Source organism: Microcebus murinus, unplaced genomic scaffold (genome assembly GCF_040939455.1).
Source record: "Microcebus murinus isolate Inina unplaced genomic scaffold, M.murinus_Inina_mat1.0 scaf056_hap2_Mmur4.0, whole genome shotgun sequence".
In the NCBI taxonomy this organism is placed as follows: Eukaryota; Metazoa; Chordata; class Mammalia; order Primates; family Cheirogaleidae; genus Microcebus; species Microcebus murinus.
Window position 1 is genome coordinate 21,448 of NW_027439002.1, and position 13,665 is coordinate 35,112.

General features: G+C 57.8%; 1 long non-coding RNA gene across 1 annotated transcript; it reads right to left on the minus strand.

Annotated features, from left to right (window-relative positions):
• Positions 1-4,636: 4,636 nt before the first annotated feature.
• Positions 4,637-7,919, minus strand: LOC142869099 (uncharacterized). The gene is made up of 2 exons (XR_012917879.1): positions 7,328-7,919; positions 4,637-5,945 (listed from the first exon to the last, which is right to left on the minus strand). It is a non-coding gene; the product is annotated as an uncharacterized LOC142869099 (long non-coding RNA).
• Positions 7,920-13,665: the final 5,746 nt, after the last annotated feature.

The following is a 13,665-nucleotide window of genomic DNA, read 5'->3' on the forward strand; positions in this document are numbered from 1 at the left end:
GCGCCCGCCGCGGTGCCTGGCGCCCCAGCCCGCACCGTGGGGCCTCCTCTTGTCCCGAGCCGCGACACCGCCGCCACGCGGCAGCATGCGTGGCATCTGGACTGTCAGGTCTCAGACCAAAAGTCTGCTCTGTGGGAACCGACACGCTGGAGGAAACCTTGAGAGGCTGAGAGGGGAGGGAGTTGCAGAAGAAGGCCAGGATGTCATTTTGAGGGAGTATGTGACCAGAACTCGTCCCGTTGCTTTTGGGGTTCTATGGGCTCCACGTAGGAATCTTTGGTGGTGGCACCTGATGTTGGGGGATCCGGAGTCACACCCAGACCTGCTCCACAGGCCTCCTTTTACTTTTCTCTTCGGATTCATTATTTTTAAAAAGTGTCTCTTATGTCTATTAGTGCATTTTCTTTTCTCTCTCTCTTCAAGCAGATGATGGGAGTCCAAGTATTAAGGTGACATGTGTTGCCCGTGCCCCCCTCCCCCCTGTGTTCTTATTCATTTACCTCTCATGTTGTTCCAGCGTATTGTGGGGGCACCAATGTTCAGGTCGGGTACATCGCCCCCTCCCCGCCTCCCCCCTCGGGTCAGAGCTTCAAGTGCGCCCATCCCCCAGTGGGTGCGCACCCACCCCATTCCTAATGGATGTGTATGCCCATCCCCTCCCCACGCCCGCCCGACACCCACCCGATGAAGGTGAGTCCTCTGGGTCCACTTAGGTGTCCATCGGTTCGTACCAATTTGCCGGTGAGCGCGAGCACGTGGTGCTCGTGTGTCCATTCTTGGGATACTTGGCTTACTGGAACGGGTTCCAGCTCTGGCCAGGAGAACCACGAGAGGTGCCCTCTCACCGCTGTTCCTCACAGCCGAACGGCACTCCGTGGTGTCCACGCGCCACATTTTATTTACGCACTCGTGGGTGGATGGGCACTCGGGTCGCTTCCAGGTCTTTGCGATTGTGACTTGTGCCCTGACTCTAACCCTAACCCTTACCCAGCCCGTCTCCTCCTCGGCCCCTGCCTGACTGACTCCTTCCCGCCCGGCCTGTCACCTGTCACCTGTCACCGTCCTCGGCCCCTCGCTGACGGGGCTCCTCCGTCGCCTGGGCCTTCCAAGGGCTTGGTGTGGACGCTGGTTCCAGGACGCCCTCCCAGGAACCCGGTAGCAGGGCGGCCGCAGGGTGTCTCGCAACCCAACCGTCCGCCTGCCGCCCTCGCTAAGCGGCCTGCGGGGGACGTGCTCCCTCTGTGCCGCGGGGGCCCAGCCTGGTGTCTTCTCTGAGGCCCCGCGGCTGCCACTCCCCGCAAGGGGAGAGCCGCGGAGGTGGGGACCGCCTCCTCATGGGGACGTACACCCAGCTCTCCACGTCGGATTCCGGGGCTCTCTGTCCTGCCAGAAGGCCCAGCTGGCCTGCGGGTCCTTAGAGTGGCAAAAACATCCGAAAACTGAGATTGAGGGTCCGGTGGGTGTCTGCACTTTTGTGCTGGGCACCCCAGGGAGGCCCGGGGGCTGGCTGGACAACGCGGTCTGCTGGGCGGGGGGTTTGGAGGAGCAACTGATGCCCTTTGCACTTTGGGTAGCAAGAGTCTGAGGTGTCTCTGATCCCTGCACCATGTCCGGGGGGGGGGGAGGAGGAGCAGGAGGAGGAGGAGGAGGAGGAGGGGGGGGGAGGCCGTGACCTGCAGTCGTGTTCCCGGGGTGGCACGGCATGTGGCTTCTTCAACGGGCTGCTTGGCCTGGGCTCCCTGCACCTGGGCCTTTGGAGGACTGGCCCTGTGCTTGCCAACACTTCCTGCAGGGACCCAGAGCTGGGAGGTTGCATCTCTCAGCCCTGGGTCGGGCAGAGCCCCAGCGGGCCATGCCCACAACCTCTCTCAGCACGGGTCCCCCAGAAGGCTCCTTTGGGACCAGGATTCTCTTGCGGGTGACTCTTTAAGGTCTGGCCCCTGGATGGAGGGGCACCAGGAGTAGAGGAGCAGGAAGGGGAAGGGGGTGGCCATGCGAGGGGACACTTTCAGGCCAAGTCGCAGCTTCAGCCTGATCCTCCTGGGAACCGCGGGGTGGACATCACACCTCCTGGTTGTCCGGCTCTGAGACAAGGAGCCGGGCTTCGCATTCCCACAGCAGCCAGTCGTGGGCTGAGGACACCTGGGGCGTTGGGAACTCCCTGGCTTCTCCTTGGTTTAACATCTGGAGCTGCTTGTGAATTGTGCCGCCACACACGCCCGAGTGCAGGTGTCTTCTGCACAGACTGCGGGCCTCGCTCTTCTGAATGCCGCTAGCTCGCGACCCACCCACGGGTGAACCTGGTCAGGGTACTTTCTCTCAGAGGCAGACTCTCATCCGGGCGGGCTACCGGTGTGTCTCTGTTTGCTCCTTTCTTTCTTCCATTTCAGGAAAGGCTTCCTTACTGGGTGTGGAAATCTCCTATGCCTTTCCTCGCCTATTCTGTCAGCTTTCAAATTCTCTTTCAGGCCGGGCGCGGTGGCTCAAGCCTGTAATCCTAGCTCTCTGGGAGGCCGAGGCGGGCGGATTGCTCGAGGTCAGGAGTTCGAAACCAGCCTGAGCAAGAGCCAGACCCGGTCTCTACTGTAAATAGAAAGAAATTAATTGGCCAACTAATATATATAGGAAAATGAGCCAGGCATGGTGGCGCATGCCTGTAGTCCCAGCTACTTGGGAGGCTGAGGCAGAAGGATTGCTTGAGCCCAGGAGTTTGAGGTTGCTGTGAGCTAGGCTAACGCCACGGCACTCACTCTAGCCTAGGCAACAAAGCGAGACTCTGTCTCAAAAAAAAAAAAAAAAATTCTCTTTCAGTTGCCACCCTCACAGATGGATTAGGAAACTCTTTCCGGTGCACTCATTAGTGAAATGACCTCAATGAAGCTGGAATCCAATATCTAATCGCCGATTTTTGGCGAGTCCACACGCCAGGGTGGGTGGGGTCCAATGCAGCCCCGGCCAGGCCTAGGCCCCTTGGACTGGGCCACAGGAGGACACAGAGGAGGGTCCCGGCCCCCACGGTAGCGGTGCGGGCAGTTCCCCAAGGGCTTGGGCGTTTTCCAGAGGGAGGAGATGGAGGGGACTGATTTCTTCAGCGCCCCACAGACCAAGCCACCCCACCCCACCCATGGGCCACATCCCGAGAGAGAGACGCCCCATACACTGGCTCCCCTCCCCCATGCGCTGTGCCCCAGCCCTGACCCGGGGGAAGAGGCGGCCGCCCACCCACAGGGCGGGGGGCACAGCTGAAAGGGGTTGTGGGGGAGGGCGGCCCCTGGCTGGGGTCAAAGGGCGAGCGCCCCGCGCGTGCGCAGTCATTGGCGGCGGCGGCGGCGGCGGCGGCAGCGGCGACGCGCTGGGGGTGGGGGGCGGGGAGCTGAAGGAGGCCAGGCGAGGAGAGGAGGGGGGCTGGAAGGTCTCCACCTTGGCGAGTCCAGCCGTGGAGGCGCATCTTGTGTGAGTGTGAGTGAGTGAGTGAGTGTGAGTGCGAGTGTGTGTGTGTGGGTGTGTGTGTGTTGTCTGTGTGTCTGTGTGTCTGTGTGTGTAGAGAGACAGCCCCCCACCACGGCCCGCCCCTCCCTGCCCGCCCCGCCCCGCCCATCACCCCCCGTCCCTCGGAGCCCGCCGGACCGGGTGGCAAACTCAACAGGCCCGGCCCCCGCGGAGCCTGGGGCGGGAGGAGGCGGCGGCGGGGAAGCGCAGAGAGGCTCGGCTTCTTGAGCGGGGCAGGGGCGCCCTCCGCCGTCTACGGCCACACCACCCCGAACGCGCCCCATCTCGTCTGATCTCGGAAGCTAAGCAGGGTCGGGCCTGGGAATACCGGGTGCCGTAGGCTTCTTCTTTTTTTTTTGGCCTCTTGTTCTGTCCCCTTTCTGGGAGCGCCGCGGAGGCCCGGGCTGGGGGTCACCCCCACCCTCAGCGCCCGCCGCGGTGCCTGGCGCCCCAGCCCGCACCGTGGGGCCTCCTCTTGTCCCGAGCCGCGACACCGCCGCCACGCGGCAGCATGCGTGGCATCTGGACTGTCAGGTCTCAGACCAAAAGTCTGCTCTGTGGGAACCGACACGCTGGAGGAAACCTTGAGAGGCTGAGAGGGGAGGGAGTTGCAGAAGAAGGCCAGGATGTCATTTTGAGGGAGTATGTGACCAGAACTCGTCCCGTTGCTTTTGGGGTTCTATGGGCTCCACGTAGGAATCTTTGGTGGTGGCACCTGATGTTGGGGGATCCGGAGTCACACCCAGACCTGCTCCACAGGCCTCCTTTTACTTTTCTCTTCGGATTCATTATTTTTAAAAAGTGTCTCTTATGTCTATTAGTGCATTTTCTTTTCTCTCTCTCTTCAAGCAGATGATGGGAGTCCAAGTATTAAGGTGACATGTGTTGCCCGTGCCCCCCTCCCCCCTGTGTTCTTATTCATTTACCTCTCATGTTGTTCCAGCGTATTGTGGGGGCACTAATGTTCAGGTCGGGTACATCGCCCCCTCCCCGCCTCCCCCCTCGGGTCAGAGCTTCAAGTGCGCCCATCCCCCAGTGGGTGCGCACCCACCCCATTCCTAATGGATGTGTATGCCCATCCCCTCCCCACGCCCGCCCGACACCTGTCGCGCCCGCCTCGCCAGCAAGGAAGACGCGGCAACAGGAGTTCTTCTGACCGTGCTTTAATGGGGTTCCCTTTAAACTTACATGATGCGGAAGACCCAGCCCGGCAGCGCGCAGGCCGCTATATACCCCAGAAGTACAACCCCTAAGCTGCGATAGGCCGCTCAACTGTCGAGCCACCAAAGCATTAGCCCATATCAGGACCCTTTGTTTGCATTCTCGCGCCACAGGGCAACCGACAATTATGCGTGCGCTGAACTTGTTAGCTGCTCTAGGCAAAGCCGGAAACAGGCGCCAACTTGTAATGGCGTTGACACCGCGCCCCACATCTCCCCCTGTTTTATTAATTTAATGAGAGCTGAGCAACCGTTCAGCACCATCCTTCGACCGTGCGATCAAGGTTGCAGAGCCTCACTTTCACCAGCAACCACCTATCCTCGTGCAATGAGCACAACTCGGAGGTGTGCAAAGGCTGGCTGTGGGATAGGAGACATGCCTTATTTGGTGCAATGGGAGAGACCCCTCAGAGTGCAAAGGCCATGTCTACTAAAATACCTGGGGGTAGGAGCGGGTGCAACCCAAAACTAGGCTAACCTTTTAGCATGGTCAACCACACCTGTGCAGACTGTCTCAGTTCAAGCGCAGCAAATGTCTGTGCCAATACCACATGGTCCGTGGCTGCAAGACTGAAACAAAGTCATAGAGCTAAGAGCTTCAACAGAAACAGGAATGTATCTAGGCAAGCAGGTAACAACGGCAGAGGGGTGAGACATGGCATTCTAACACAATGTATAATTGCACGTATTAGAGGAACAGTTCACATGTGTACCAGAGGGTTTTTCCGTGGATACCACCCAGATAAACGGGGGCCAAACCCAGACAGGTGTAGGGGCAAAGGTCGCGTTTTGCCCTCCCGCAATCACCCTCACAGAACCTTTAAAAGAGTCGCTAAGATTCCATGCGAAACTAGCATTCCCTGCCATACCCCCAGCCACCAATGGACAGGGGGGCCAAGTCCGTGCAGCTTCCGTTAACCCCACACAAAACACAAAGTCCCCTTCAAGGAGAAGGATCTATTTCCCTCCAGATTACTACTCTGTGTGTCCAACGGCATGTACGCAGTGCTCAGGGAAACATTAGTAGAAGAGAAGCGAGGGAAAATTGGTGAGTTATGTGTCACAGGCATCGGCAGAGGAGGCACTGACAGGATCCTCCAGCGTGGCTCCGCTGCCATCTTCGCGATCATCCATGCTGTCGTCAGGAGGAGTAGCCACTGGGTCCCCATGCTGCTCTGGAGGCTGCTGTACCGTTCTGGTCAGCCGCGTGGGCACCCAGATGGGATTGTCCTGGTCCTGTGGAAAAATACAAATAGCTCCCCTGGATCTCATTAACACTGGATCCGGGCCTTTCCATAGGTTAGACAACACATCTTTCCACTTCACTAATTCTTTCTGTGGCGGAGCAGGCGTGACATGCCTGTCTGCTGCCGAACGTCCTTTGACATCTAAATTTAAAAAATTTAAAGTAAAGAGAGCAAAGGAGAGACGTCCTTTGGGTGATAGCCCTAGCTGTAGGGCATCTCCCCCTTTTTGTTTTTGTAAGTACATTTTGAGCGTGCCGTGAGCACGTTCCACGATGCCTTGCGCTTGAGGGTTGTCCTAATTTCTGTAAATACAGAAAAGACTGTACTCTTGGCAAGAATGTGAAAGGAGTTCTCTAACTGTTTAACTGCGTTGACCACATAAAAGGAATCTGAGATGATGTTGATAGGTTCAGTGATGGTACTGAGAACCAGACCGACTACGGCACACTCTACTAGCTGAGGAGAAGAATAGTTAAACTGTTTGGTATACACCTTGTCCTGAATGACATAGCTCCCAATACCCGTCTTAGAGCCATCGGTATACACATCCAAGGCATTAACCAAAGGTAACAATGAAGTTACTCTTGGGAAAATAAGCTCGTTTTTCATTGCAAACTGCAATAAGGCATGTCTGGGATAATGGTTGTCAATGCTCCCTGGGAAGGTGCATTTCAATATGGCCCATGTATCAAGATTGGCACATAAGGTGTTCACCTGATTGGCAGTATATGGACAAATCAGGCTATCAGGGTGACGCCCAAAATGGGATACAGCCAAACTAATACCCTTTAAAGCTATCTCGGCCACACAGGTAGGATAATGGCCAATCACCTTTCCTGGAGAGGCTTGAGGATGCACCCATAAAAGTGGACCATCCTGCCAAAGCACTGCCGTAGGGAGTGTAGGAGAAGGGAGTACACAGAGGGAGAAAGGATCATGGTGTTGAATGCGCACTAGTTGCGCCTTTTGAATGGCTTCTTCTACCTTATGAAGAGCCTTTAGGGCCTCAGGAGTCAAAGTTCTAGGAGACGTGATGTGTGAGTCTCCCTCTAGAATCTGAAATAATGGCTTCAGTTCTGCTGTGGTAAGACATAAAAAAGGTCGAAGCCAATTAATATCCCCTAGCAACTTTTGGAAATCATTTAATGTTTTTAAGGCATCTCTTTGGATGGACAGTCTTTGAGGCACAATTTTGTCAGGGAGAATGCTACTACCAAGAAACGCACCTACTTCTCCCTCTTGCACCTTTTCTGGAGCGACCAGCAAGCCTTTTTCCTTTAAGTGAGCCTGAAGGGACGCATAAGCTTGGCGAAGTACGCTATCATCACAATGACACAAGAGAATATCATCCATATAATGTATAATTCTTACCTTTGAAAACTTCTGCCTAACCGGCTGGATAGCTGAGGCCACATAAAGTTGGCACATAGTGGGACTGTTAGCCATGCCCTGAGGCAAAACCTGCCATTGATATCTTGCATCAGGCTGCTCATGGTTTATGGAAGGAAGCGTGAATGCAAATCTGCTTTTATCTTGTGGATGCAAGGGAATAGAGAAAAAACAGTCTTTAATGTCCAAGATAATTAGACTCCAATGTTTAGGCAAAGCTGAGAGAAGGGGCAGTCCTCTTTGAACAGGCCCCATAAGCTGCATCTGGGCATTAATCGCTCTAAGGTCATGCAACAGTCTCCATTTACCAGACCTTTTCTTAATCACAAAAATAGGAGTATTTTAAGGAGAATGAGAGGGTTCAAGATGCCCAAGAGTAAGCTGCTCTTGCACTAGATTATGGGCCGCAAGTAACTTTTCAGAGGGTAAAGGCCACTGAGGTACCCACACTGGCTCCTCTGTATTCCAGGGTATGGGCAGAGGATCCCCAGCGGCGGCGAGCGGCCCCAAAGAAAAACCCAGCCCTTCCCAAGGCGGGGCATGCGGAGGTGGGCGGTACCGCTCGCAACCTGCCGCTTCCAGAAAAACCGGTTCCTCTTTCTTTTCTAATTCCTCCCCTGCCTCCTCCCCTGAACTTGAGGAAGTAAGAGAAGAGGAAGAAGGGGAATCATTCTCAGAAATATTTAATTTCTTAAATTCTGACAGAAAAAGGCTATCTCCTCTGTCTTCTGTCCTGTCCTTTCCTTTGTAATTTTTATTCCTGGTACTTTTACATTTCTTTCTCTCCCTTTTCTTCTTTCTCTCCCTTTTCTTCTTTCTCTCCCTTTTCTTCTACCTCTCCCTTTTCTCCTTTCTTCTTTCTCTCCCTTTTCTCCTTTCTTCTTTCTCTCCCTTTTCTCCTTTCTTCTTTCTCTCCCTTTTCTCCTTTCTTCTTTCTCTCCCTTTTTCTCCTTCTTTCTCTCCCTTTTTCTCCTTCTTTCTCTCCCTTTTCTTCTTTCTTTCTCCCTTTTCTTCTTTCTCTCCCTTTGCAGGTCGGGCTGCGCTTTCCCTCCCTGCATTTTCCTTTTTTGAGCTCTATATTCCTTTTTTCCACCTTTTACCGCGGTTTTTCCCTTACTGCTTCTCTCTGAGCTTGCTTCTTGCAAGTCACTCAGTGCACTTTGGCTAGCTGCTACGCGCGGGCCTGAAGTCTCATCATACAGGCATTTTATGATAATAGGCCACAAAAAGCGCCGCAGCAGAATATTACCCATTTTTTGGAAGCAGGGGAGTTTTGGCCGTCCCACACGTCAGTTCTGAACTCACCTCTGTCGAGGTCGTCTCCGCTGGTGCTTCAAAGTTGCACGAGGTCCCGGGTTTCGGCACCACTTGTCGCGCCCGCCTCGCCAGCAAGGAAGACGCGGCAACAGGAGTTCTTCTGACCGTGCTTTAATGGGGTTCCCTTTAGACTTACATGATGCGGAAGACCCAGCCCGGCAGCGCGCAGGCCGCTATATACCCCAGAAGTACAACCCCTAAGCTGCGATAGGCCGCTCAACTGTCGAGCCACCAAAGCATTAGCCCATATCAGGACCCTTTGTTTGCATTCTCGCGCCACAGGGCAACCGACAATTATGCGTGCGCTGAACTTGTTAGCTGCTCTAGGCAAAGCCGGAAACAGGCGCCAACTTGTAATGGCGTTGACACCGCGCCCCACAGACACCCACCCGATGAAGGTGAGTCCTCTGGGTCCACTTAGGTGTCCATCGGTTCGTACCAATTTGCCGGTGAGCGCGAGCACGTGGTGCTCGTGTGTCCATTCTTGGGATACTTGGCTTACTGGAACGGGTTCCAGCTCTGGCCAGGAGAACCACGAGAGGTGCCCTCTCACCGCTGTTCCTCACAGCCGAACGGCACTCCGTGGTGTCCACGCGCCACATTTTATTTACGCACTCGTGGGTGGATGGGCACTCGGGTCGCTTCCAGGTCTTTGCGATTGTGACTTGTGCCCTGACTCTAACCCTAACCCTTACCCAGCCCGTCTCCTCCTCGGCCCCTGCCTGACTGACTCCTTCCCGCCCGGCCTGTCACCTGTCACCTGTCACCGTCCTCGGCCCCTCGCTGACGGGGCTCCTCCGTCGCCTGGGCCTTCCAAGGGCTTGGTGTGGACGCTGGTTCCAGGACGCCCTCCCAGGAACCCGGTAGCAGGGCGGCCGCAGGGTGTCTCGCAACCCAACCGTCCGCCTGCCGCCCTCGCTAAGCGGCCTGCGGGGGACGTGCTCCCTCTGTGCCGCGGGGGCCCAGCCTGGTGTCTTCTCTGAGGCCCCGCGGCTGCCACTCCCCGCAAGGGGAGAGCCGCGGAGGTGGGGACCGCCTCCTCATGGGGACGTACACCCAGCTCTCCACGTCGGATTCCGGGGCTCTCTGTCCTGCCAGAAGGCCCAGCTGGCCTGCGGGTCCTTAGAGTGGCAAAAACATCCGAAAACTGAGATTGAGGGTCCGGTGGGTGTCTGCACTTTTGTGCTGGGCACCCCAGGGAGGCCCGGGGGCTGGCTGGACAACGCGGTCTGCTGGGCGGGGGGTTTGGAGGAGCAACTGATGCCCTTTGCACTTTGGGTAGCAAGAGTCTGAGGTGTCTCTGATCCCTGCACCATGTCAGGGGGGGGGGGGAGGAGGAGCAGGAGGAGGAGGAGGAGGAGGAGGGGGGGGGAGGCCGTGACCTGCAGTCGTGTTCCCGGGGTGGCACGGCATGTGGCTTCTTCAACGGGCTGCTTGGCCTGGGCTCCCTGCACCTGGGCCTTTGGAGGACTGGCCCTGTGCTTGCCAACACTTCCTGCAGGGACCCTGAGCTGGGAGGTTGCATCTCTCAGCCCTGGGTCGGGCAGAGCCCCAGCGGGCCATGCCCACAACCTCTCTCAGCACGGGTCCCCCAGAAGGCTCCTTTGGGACCAGGATTCTCTTGCGGGTGACTCTTTAAGGTCTGGCCCCTGGATGGAGGGGCACCAGGAGTAGAGGAGCAGGAAGGGGAAGGGGGTGGCCATGCGAGGGGACACTTTCAGGCCAAGTCGCAGCTTCAGCCTGATCCTCCTGGGAACCGCGGGGTGGACATCACACCTCCTGGTTGTCCGGCTCTGAGACAAGGAGCCGGGCTTCGCATTCCCACAGCAGCCAGTCGTGGGCTGAGGACACCTGGGGCGTTGGGAACTCCCTGGCTTCTCCTTGGTTTAACATCTGGAGCTGCTTGTGAATTGTGCCGCCACACACGCCCGAGTGCAGGTGTCTTCTGCACAGACTGCGGGCCTCGCTCTTCTGAATGCCGCTAGCTCGCGACCCACCCACGGGTGAACCTGGTCAGGGTACTTTCTCTCAGAGGCAGACTCTCATCCGGGCGGGCTACCGGTGTGTCTCTGTTTGCTCCTTTCTTTCTTCCATTTCGGGAAAGGCTTCCTTACTGGGTGTGGAAATCTCCTATGCCTTTCCTCGCCTATTCTGTCAGCTTTCAAATTCTCTTTCAGGCCGGGCGCGGTGGCTCAAGCCTGTAATCCTAGCTCTCTGGGAGGCCGAGGCGGGCGGATTGCTCGAGGTCAGGAGTTCGAAACCAGCCTGAGCAAGAGCCAGACCCGGTCTCTACTGTAAATAGAAAGAAATTAATTGGCCAACTAATATATATAGGAAAATGAGCCAGGCATGGTGGCGCATGCCTGTAGTCCCAGCTACTTGGGAGGCTGAGGCAGAAGGATTGCTTGAGCCCAGGAGTTTGAGGTTGCTGTGAGCTAGGCTAACGCCACGGCACTCACTCTAGCCTAGGCAACAAAGCGAGACTCTGTCTCAAAAAAAAAAAAAAAAATTCTCTTTCAGTTGCCACCCTCACAGATGGATTAGGAAACTCTTTCCGGTGCACTCATTAGTGAAATGACCTCAATGAAGCTAGAATCCAATATCTAATCGCCGATTTTTGGCGAGTCCACACGCCAGGGTGGGTGGGGTCCAATGCAGCCCCGGCCAGGCCTAGGCCCCTTGGACTGGGCCACAGGAGGACACAGAGGAGGGTCCCGGCCCCCACGGTAGCGGTGCGGGCAGTTCCCCAAGGGCTTGGGCGTTTTCCAGAGGGAGGAGATGGAGGGGACTGATTTCTTCAGCGCCCCACAGACCAAGCCACCCCACCCCACCCATGGGCCACATCCCGAGAGAGAGACGCCCCATACACTGGCTCCCCTCCCCCATGCGCTGTGCCCCAGCCCTGACCCGGGGGAAGAGGCGGCCGCCCACCCACAGGGCGGGGGGCACAGCTGAAAGGGGTTGTGGGGGAGGGCGGCCCCTGGCTGGGGTCAAAGGGCGAGCGCCCCGCGCGTGCGCAGTCTTTGGCGGCGGCGGCAGCGGCGACGCGCTGGGGGTGGGGGGCGGGGAGGTGAAGGAGGCCAGGCGAGGAGAGGAGGGGGGCTGGAAGGTCTCCACCTTGGCGAGTCCAGCCGTGGAGGCGCATCTTGTGTGAGTGTGAGTGAGTGAGTGAGTGTGAGTGCGAGTGTGTGTGTGTGGGTGTGTGTGTGTTGTCTGTGTGTCTGTGTGTCTGTGTGTGTAGAGAGACAGCCCCCCACCACGGCCCGCCCCTCCCTGCCCGCCCCGCCCCGCCCCGCCCATCACCCCCGTCCCTCGGAGCCCGCCGGACCGGGCGGCAAACTCAACAGGCCCGGCCCCCGCGGAGCCTGGGGCGGGAGGAGGCGGCGGCGGGGAAGCGCAGAGAGGCTCGGCTTCTTGAGCGGGGCAGGGGCGCCCTCCGCCGTCTACGGCCACACCACCCCGAACGCGCCCCATCTCGTCTGATCTCGGAAGCTAAGCAGGGTCGGGCCTGGGAATACCGGGTGCCGTAGGCTTCTTCTTTTTTTTTTGGCCTCTTGTTCTGTCCCCTTTCTGGGAGCGCCGCGGAGGCCCGGGCTGGGGGTCACCCCCACCCTCAGCGCCCGCCGCGGTGCCTGGCGCCCCAGCCCGCACCGTGGGGCCTCCTCTTGTCCCGAGCCGCGACACCGCCGCCACGCGGCAGCATGCGTGGCATCTGGACTGTCAGGTCTCAGACCAAAAGTCTGCTCTGTGGGAACCGACACGCTGGAGGAAACCTTGAGAGGCTGAGAGGGGAGGGAGTTGCAGAAGAAGGCCAGGATGTCATTTTGAGGGAGTATGTGACCAGAACTCGTCCCGTTGCTTTTGGGGTTCTATGGGCTCCACGTAGGAATCTTTGGTGGTGGCACCTGATGTTGGGGGATCCGGAGTCACACCCAGACCTGCTCCACAGGCCTCCTTTTACTTTTCTCTTCGGATTCATTATTTTTAAAAAGTGTCTCTTATGTCTATTAGTGCATTTTCTTTTCTCTCTCTCTTCAAGCAGATGATGGGAGTCCAAGTATTAAGGTGACATGTGTTGCCCGTGCCCCCCTCCCCCCTGTGTTCTTATTCATTTACCTCTCATGTTGTTCCAGCGTATTGTGGGGGCACCAATGTTCAGGTCGGGTACATCGCCCCCTCCCCGCCTCCCCCCTCGGGTCAGAGCTTCAAGTGCGCCCATCCCCCAGTGGGTGCGCACCCACCCCATTCCTAATGGATGTGTATGCCCATCCCCTCCCCACGCCCGCCCGACACCCACCCGATGAAGGTGAGTCCTCTGGGTCCACTTAGGTGTCCATCGGTTCGTACCAATTTGCCGGTGAGCGCGAGCACGTGGTGCTCGTGTGTCCATTCTTGGGATACTTGGCTTACTGGAACGGGTTCCAGCTCTGGCCAGGAGAACCACGAGAGGTGCCCTCTCACCGCTGTTCCTCACAGCCGAACGGCACTCCGTGGTGTCCACGCGCCACATTTTATTTACGCACTCGTGGGTGGATGGGCACTCGGGTCGCTTCCAGGTCTTTGCGATTGTGACTTGTGCCCTGACTCTAACCCTAACCCTTACCCAGCCCGTCTCCTCCTCGGCCCCTGCCTGACTGACTCCTTCCCGCCCGGCCTGTCACCTGTCACCTGTCACCGTCCTCGGCCCCTCGCTGACGGGGCTCCTCCGTCGCCTGGGCCTTCCAAGGGCTTGGTGTGGACGCTGGTTCCAGGACGCCCTCCCAGGAACCCGGTAGCAGGGCGGCCGCAGGGTGTCTCGCAACCCAACCGTCCGCCTGCCGCCCTCGCTAAGCGGCCTGCGGGGGACGTGCTCCCTCTGTGCCGCGGGGGCCCAGCCTGGTGTCTTCTCTGAGGCCCCGCGGCTGCCACTCCCCGCAAGGGGAGAGCCGCGGAGGTGGGGACCGCCTCCTCATGGGGACGTACACCCAGCTCTCCACGTCGGATTCCGGGGCTCTCTGTCCTGC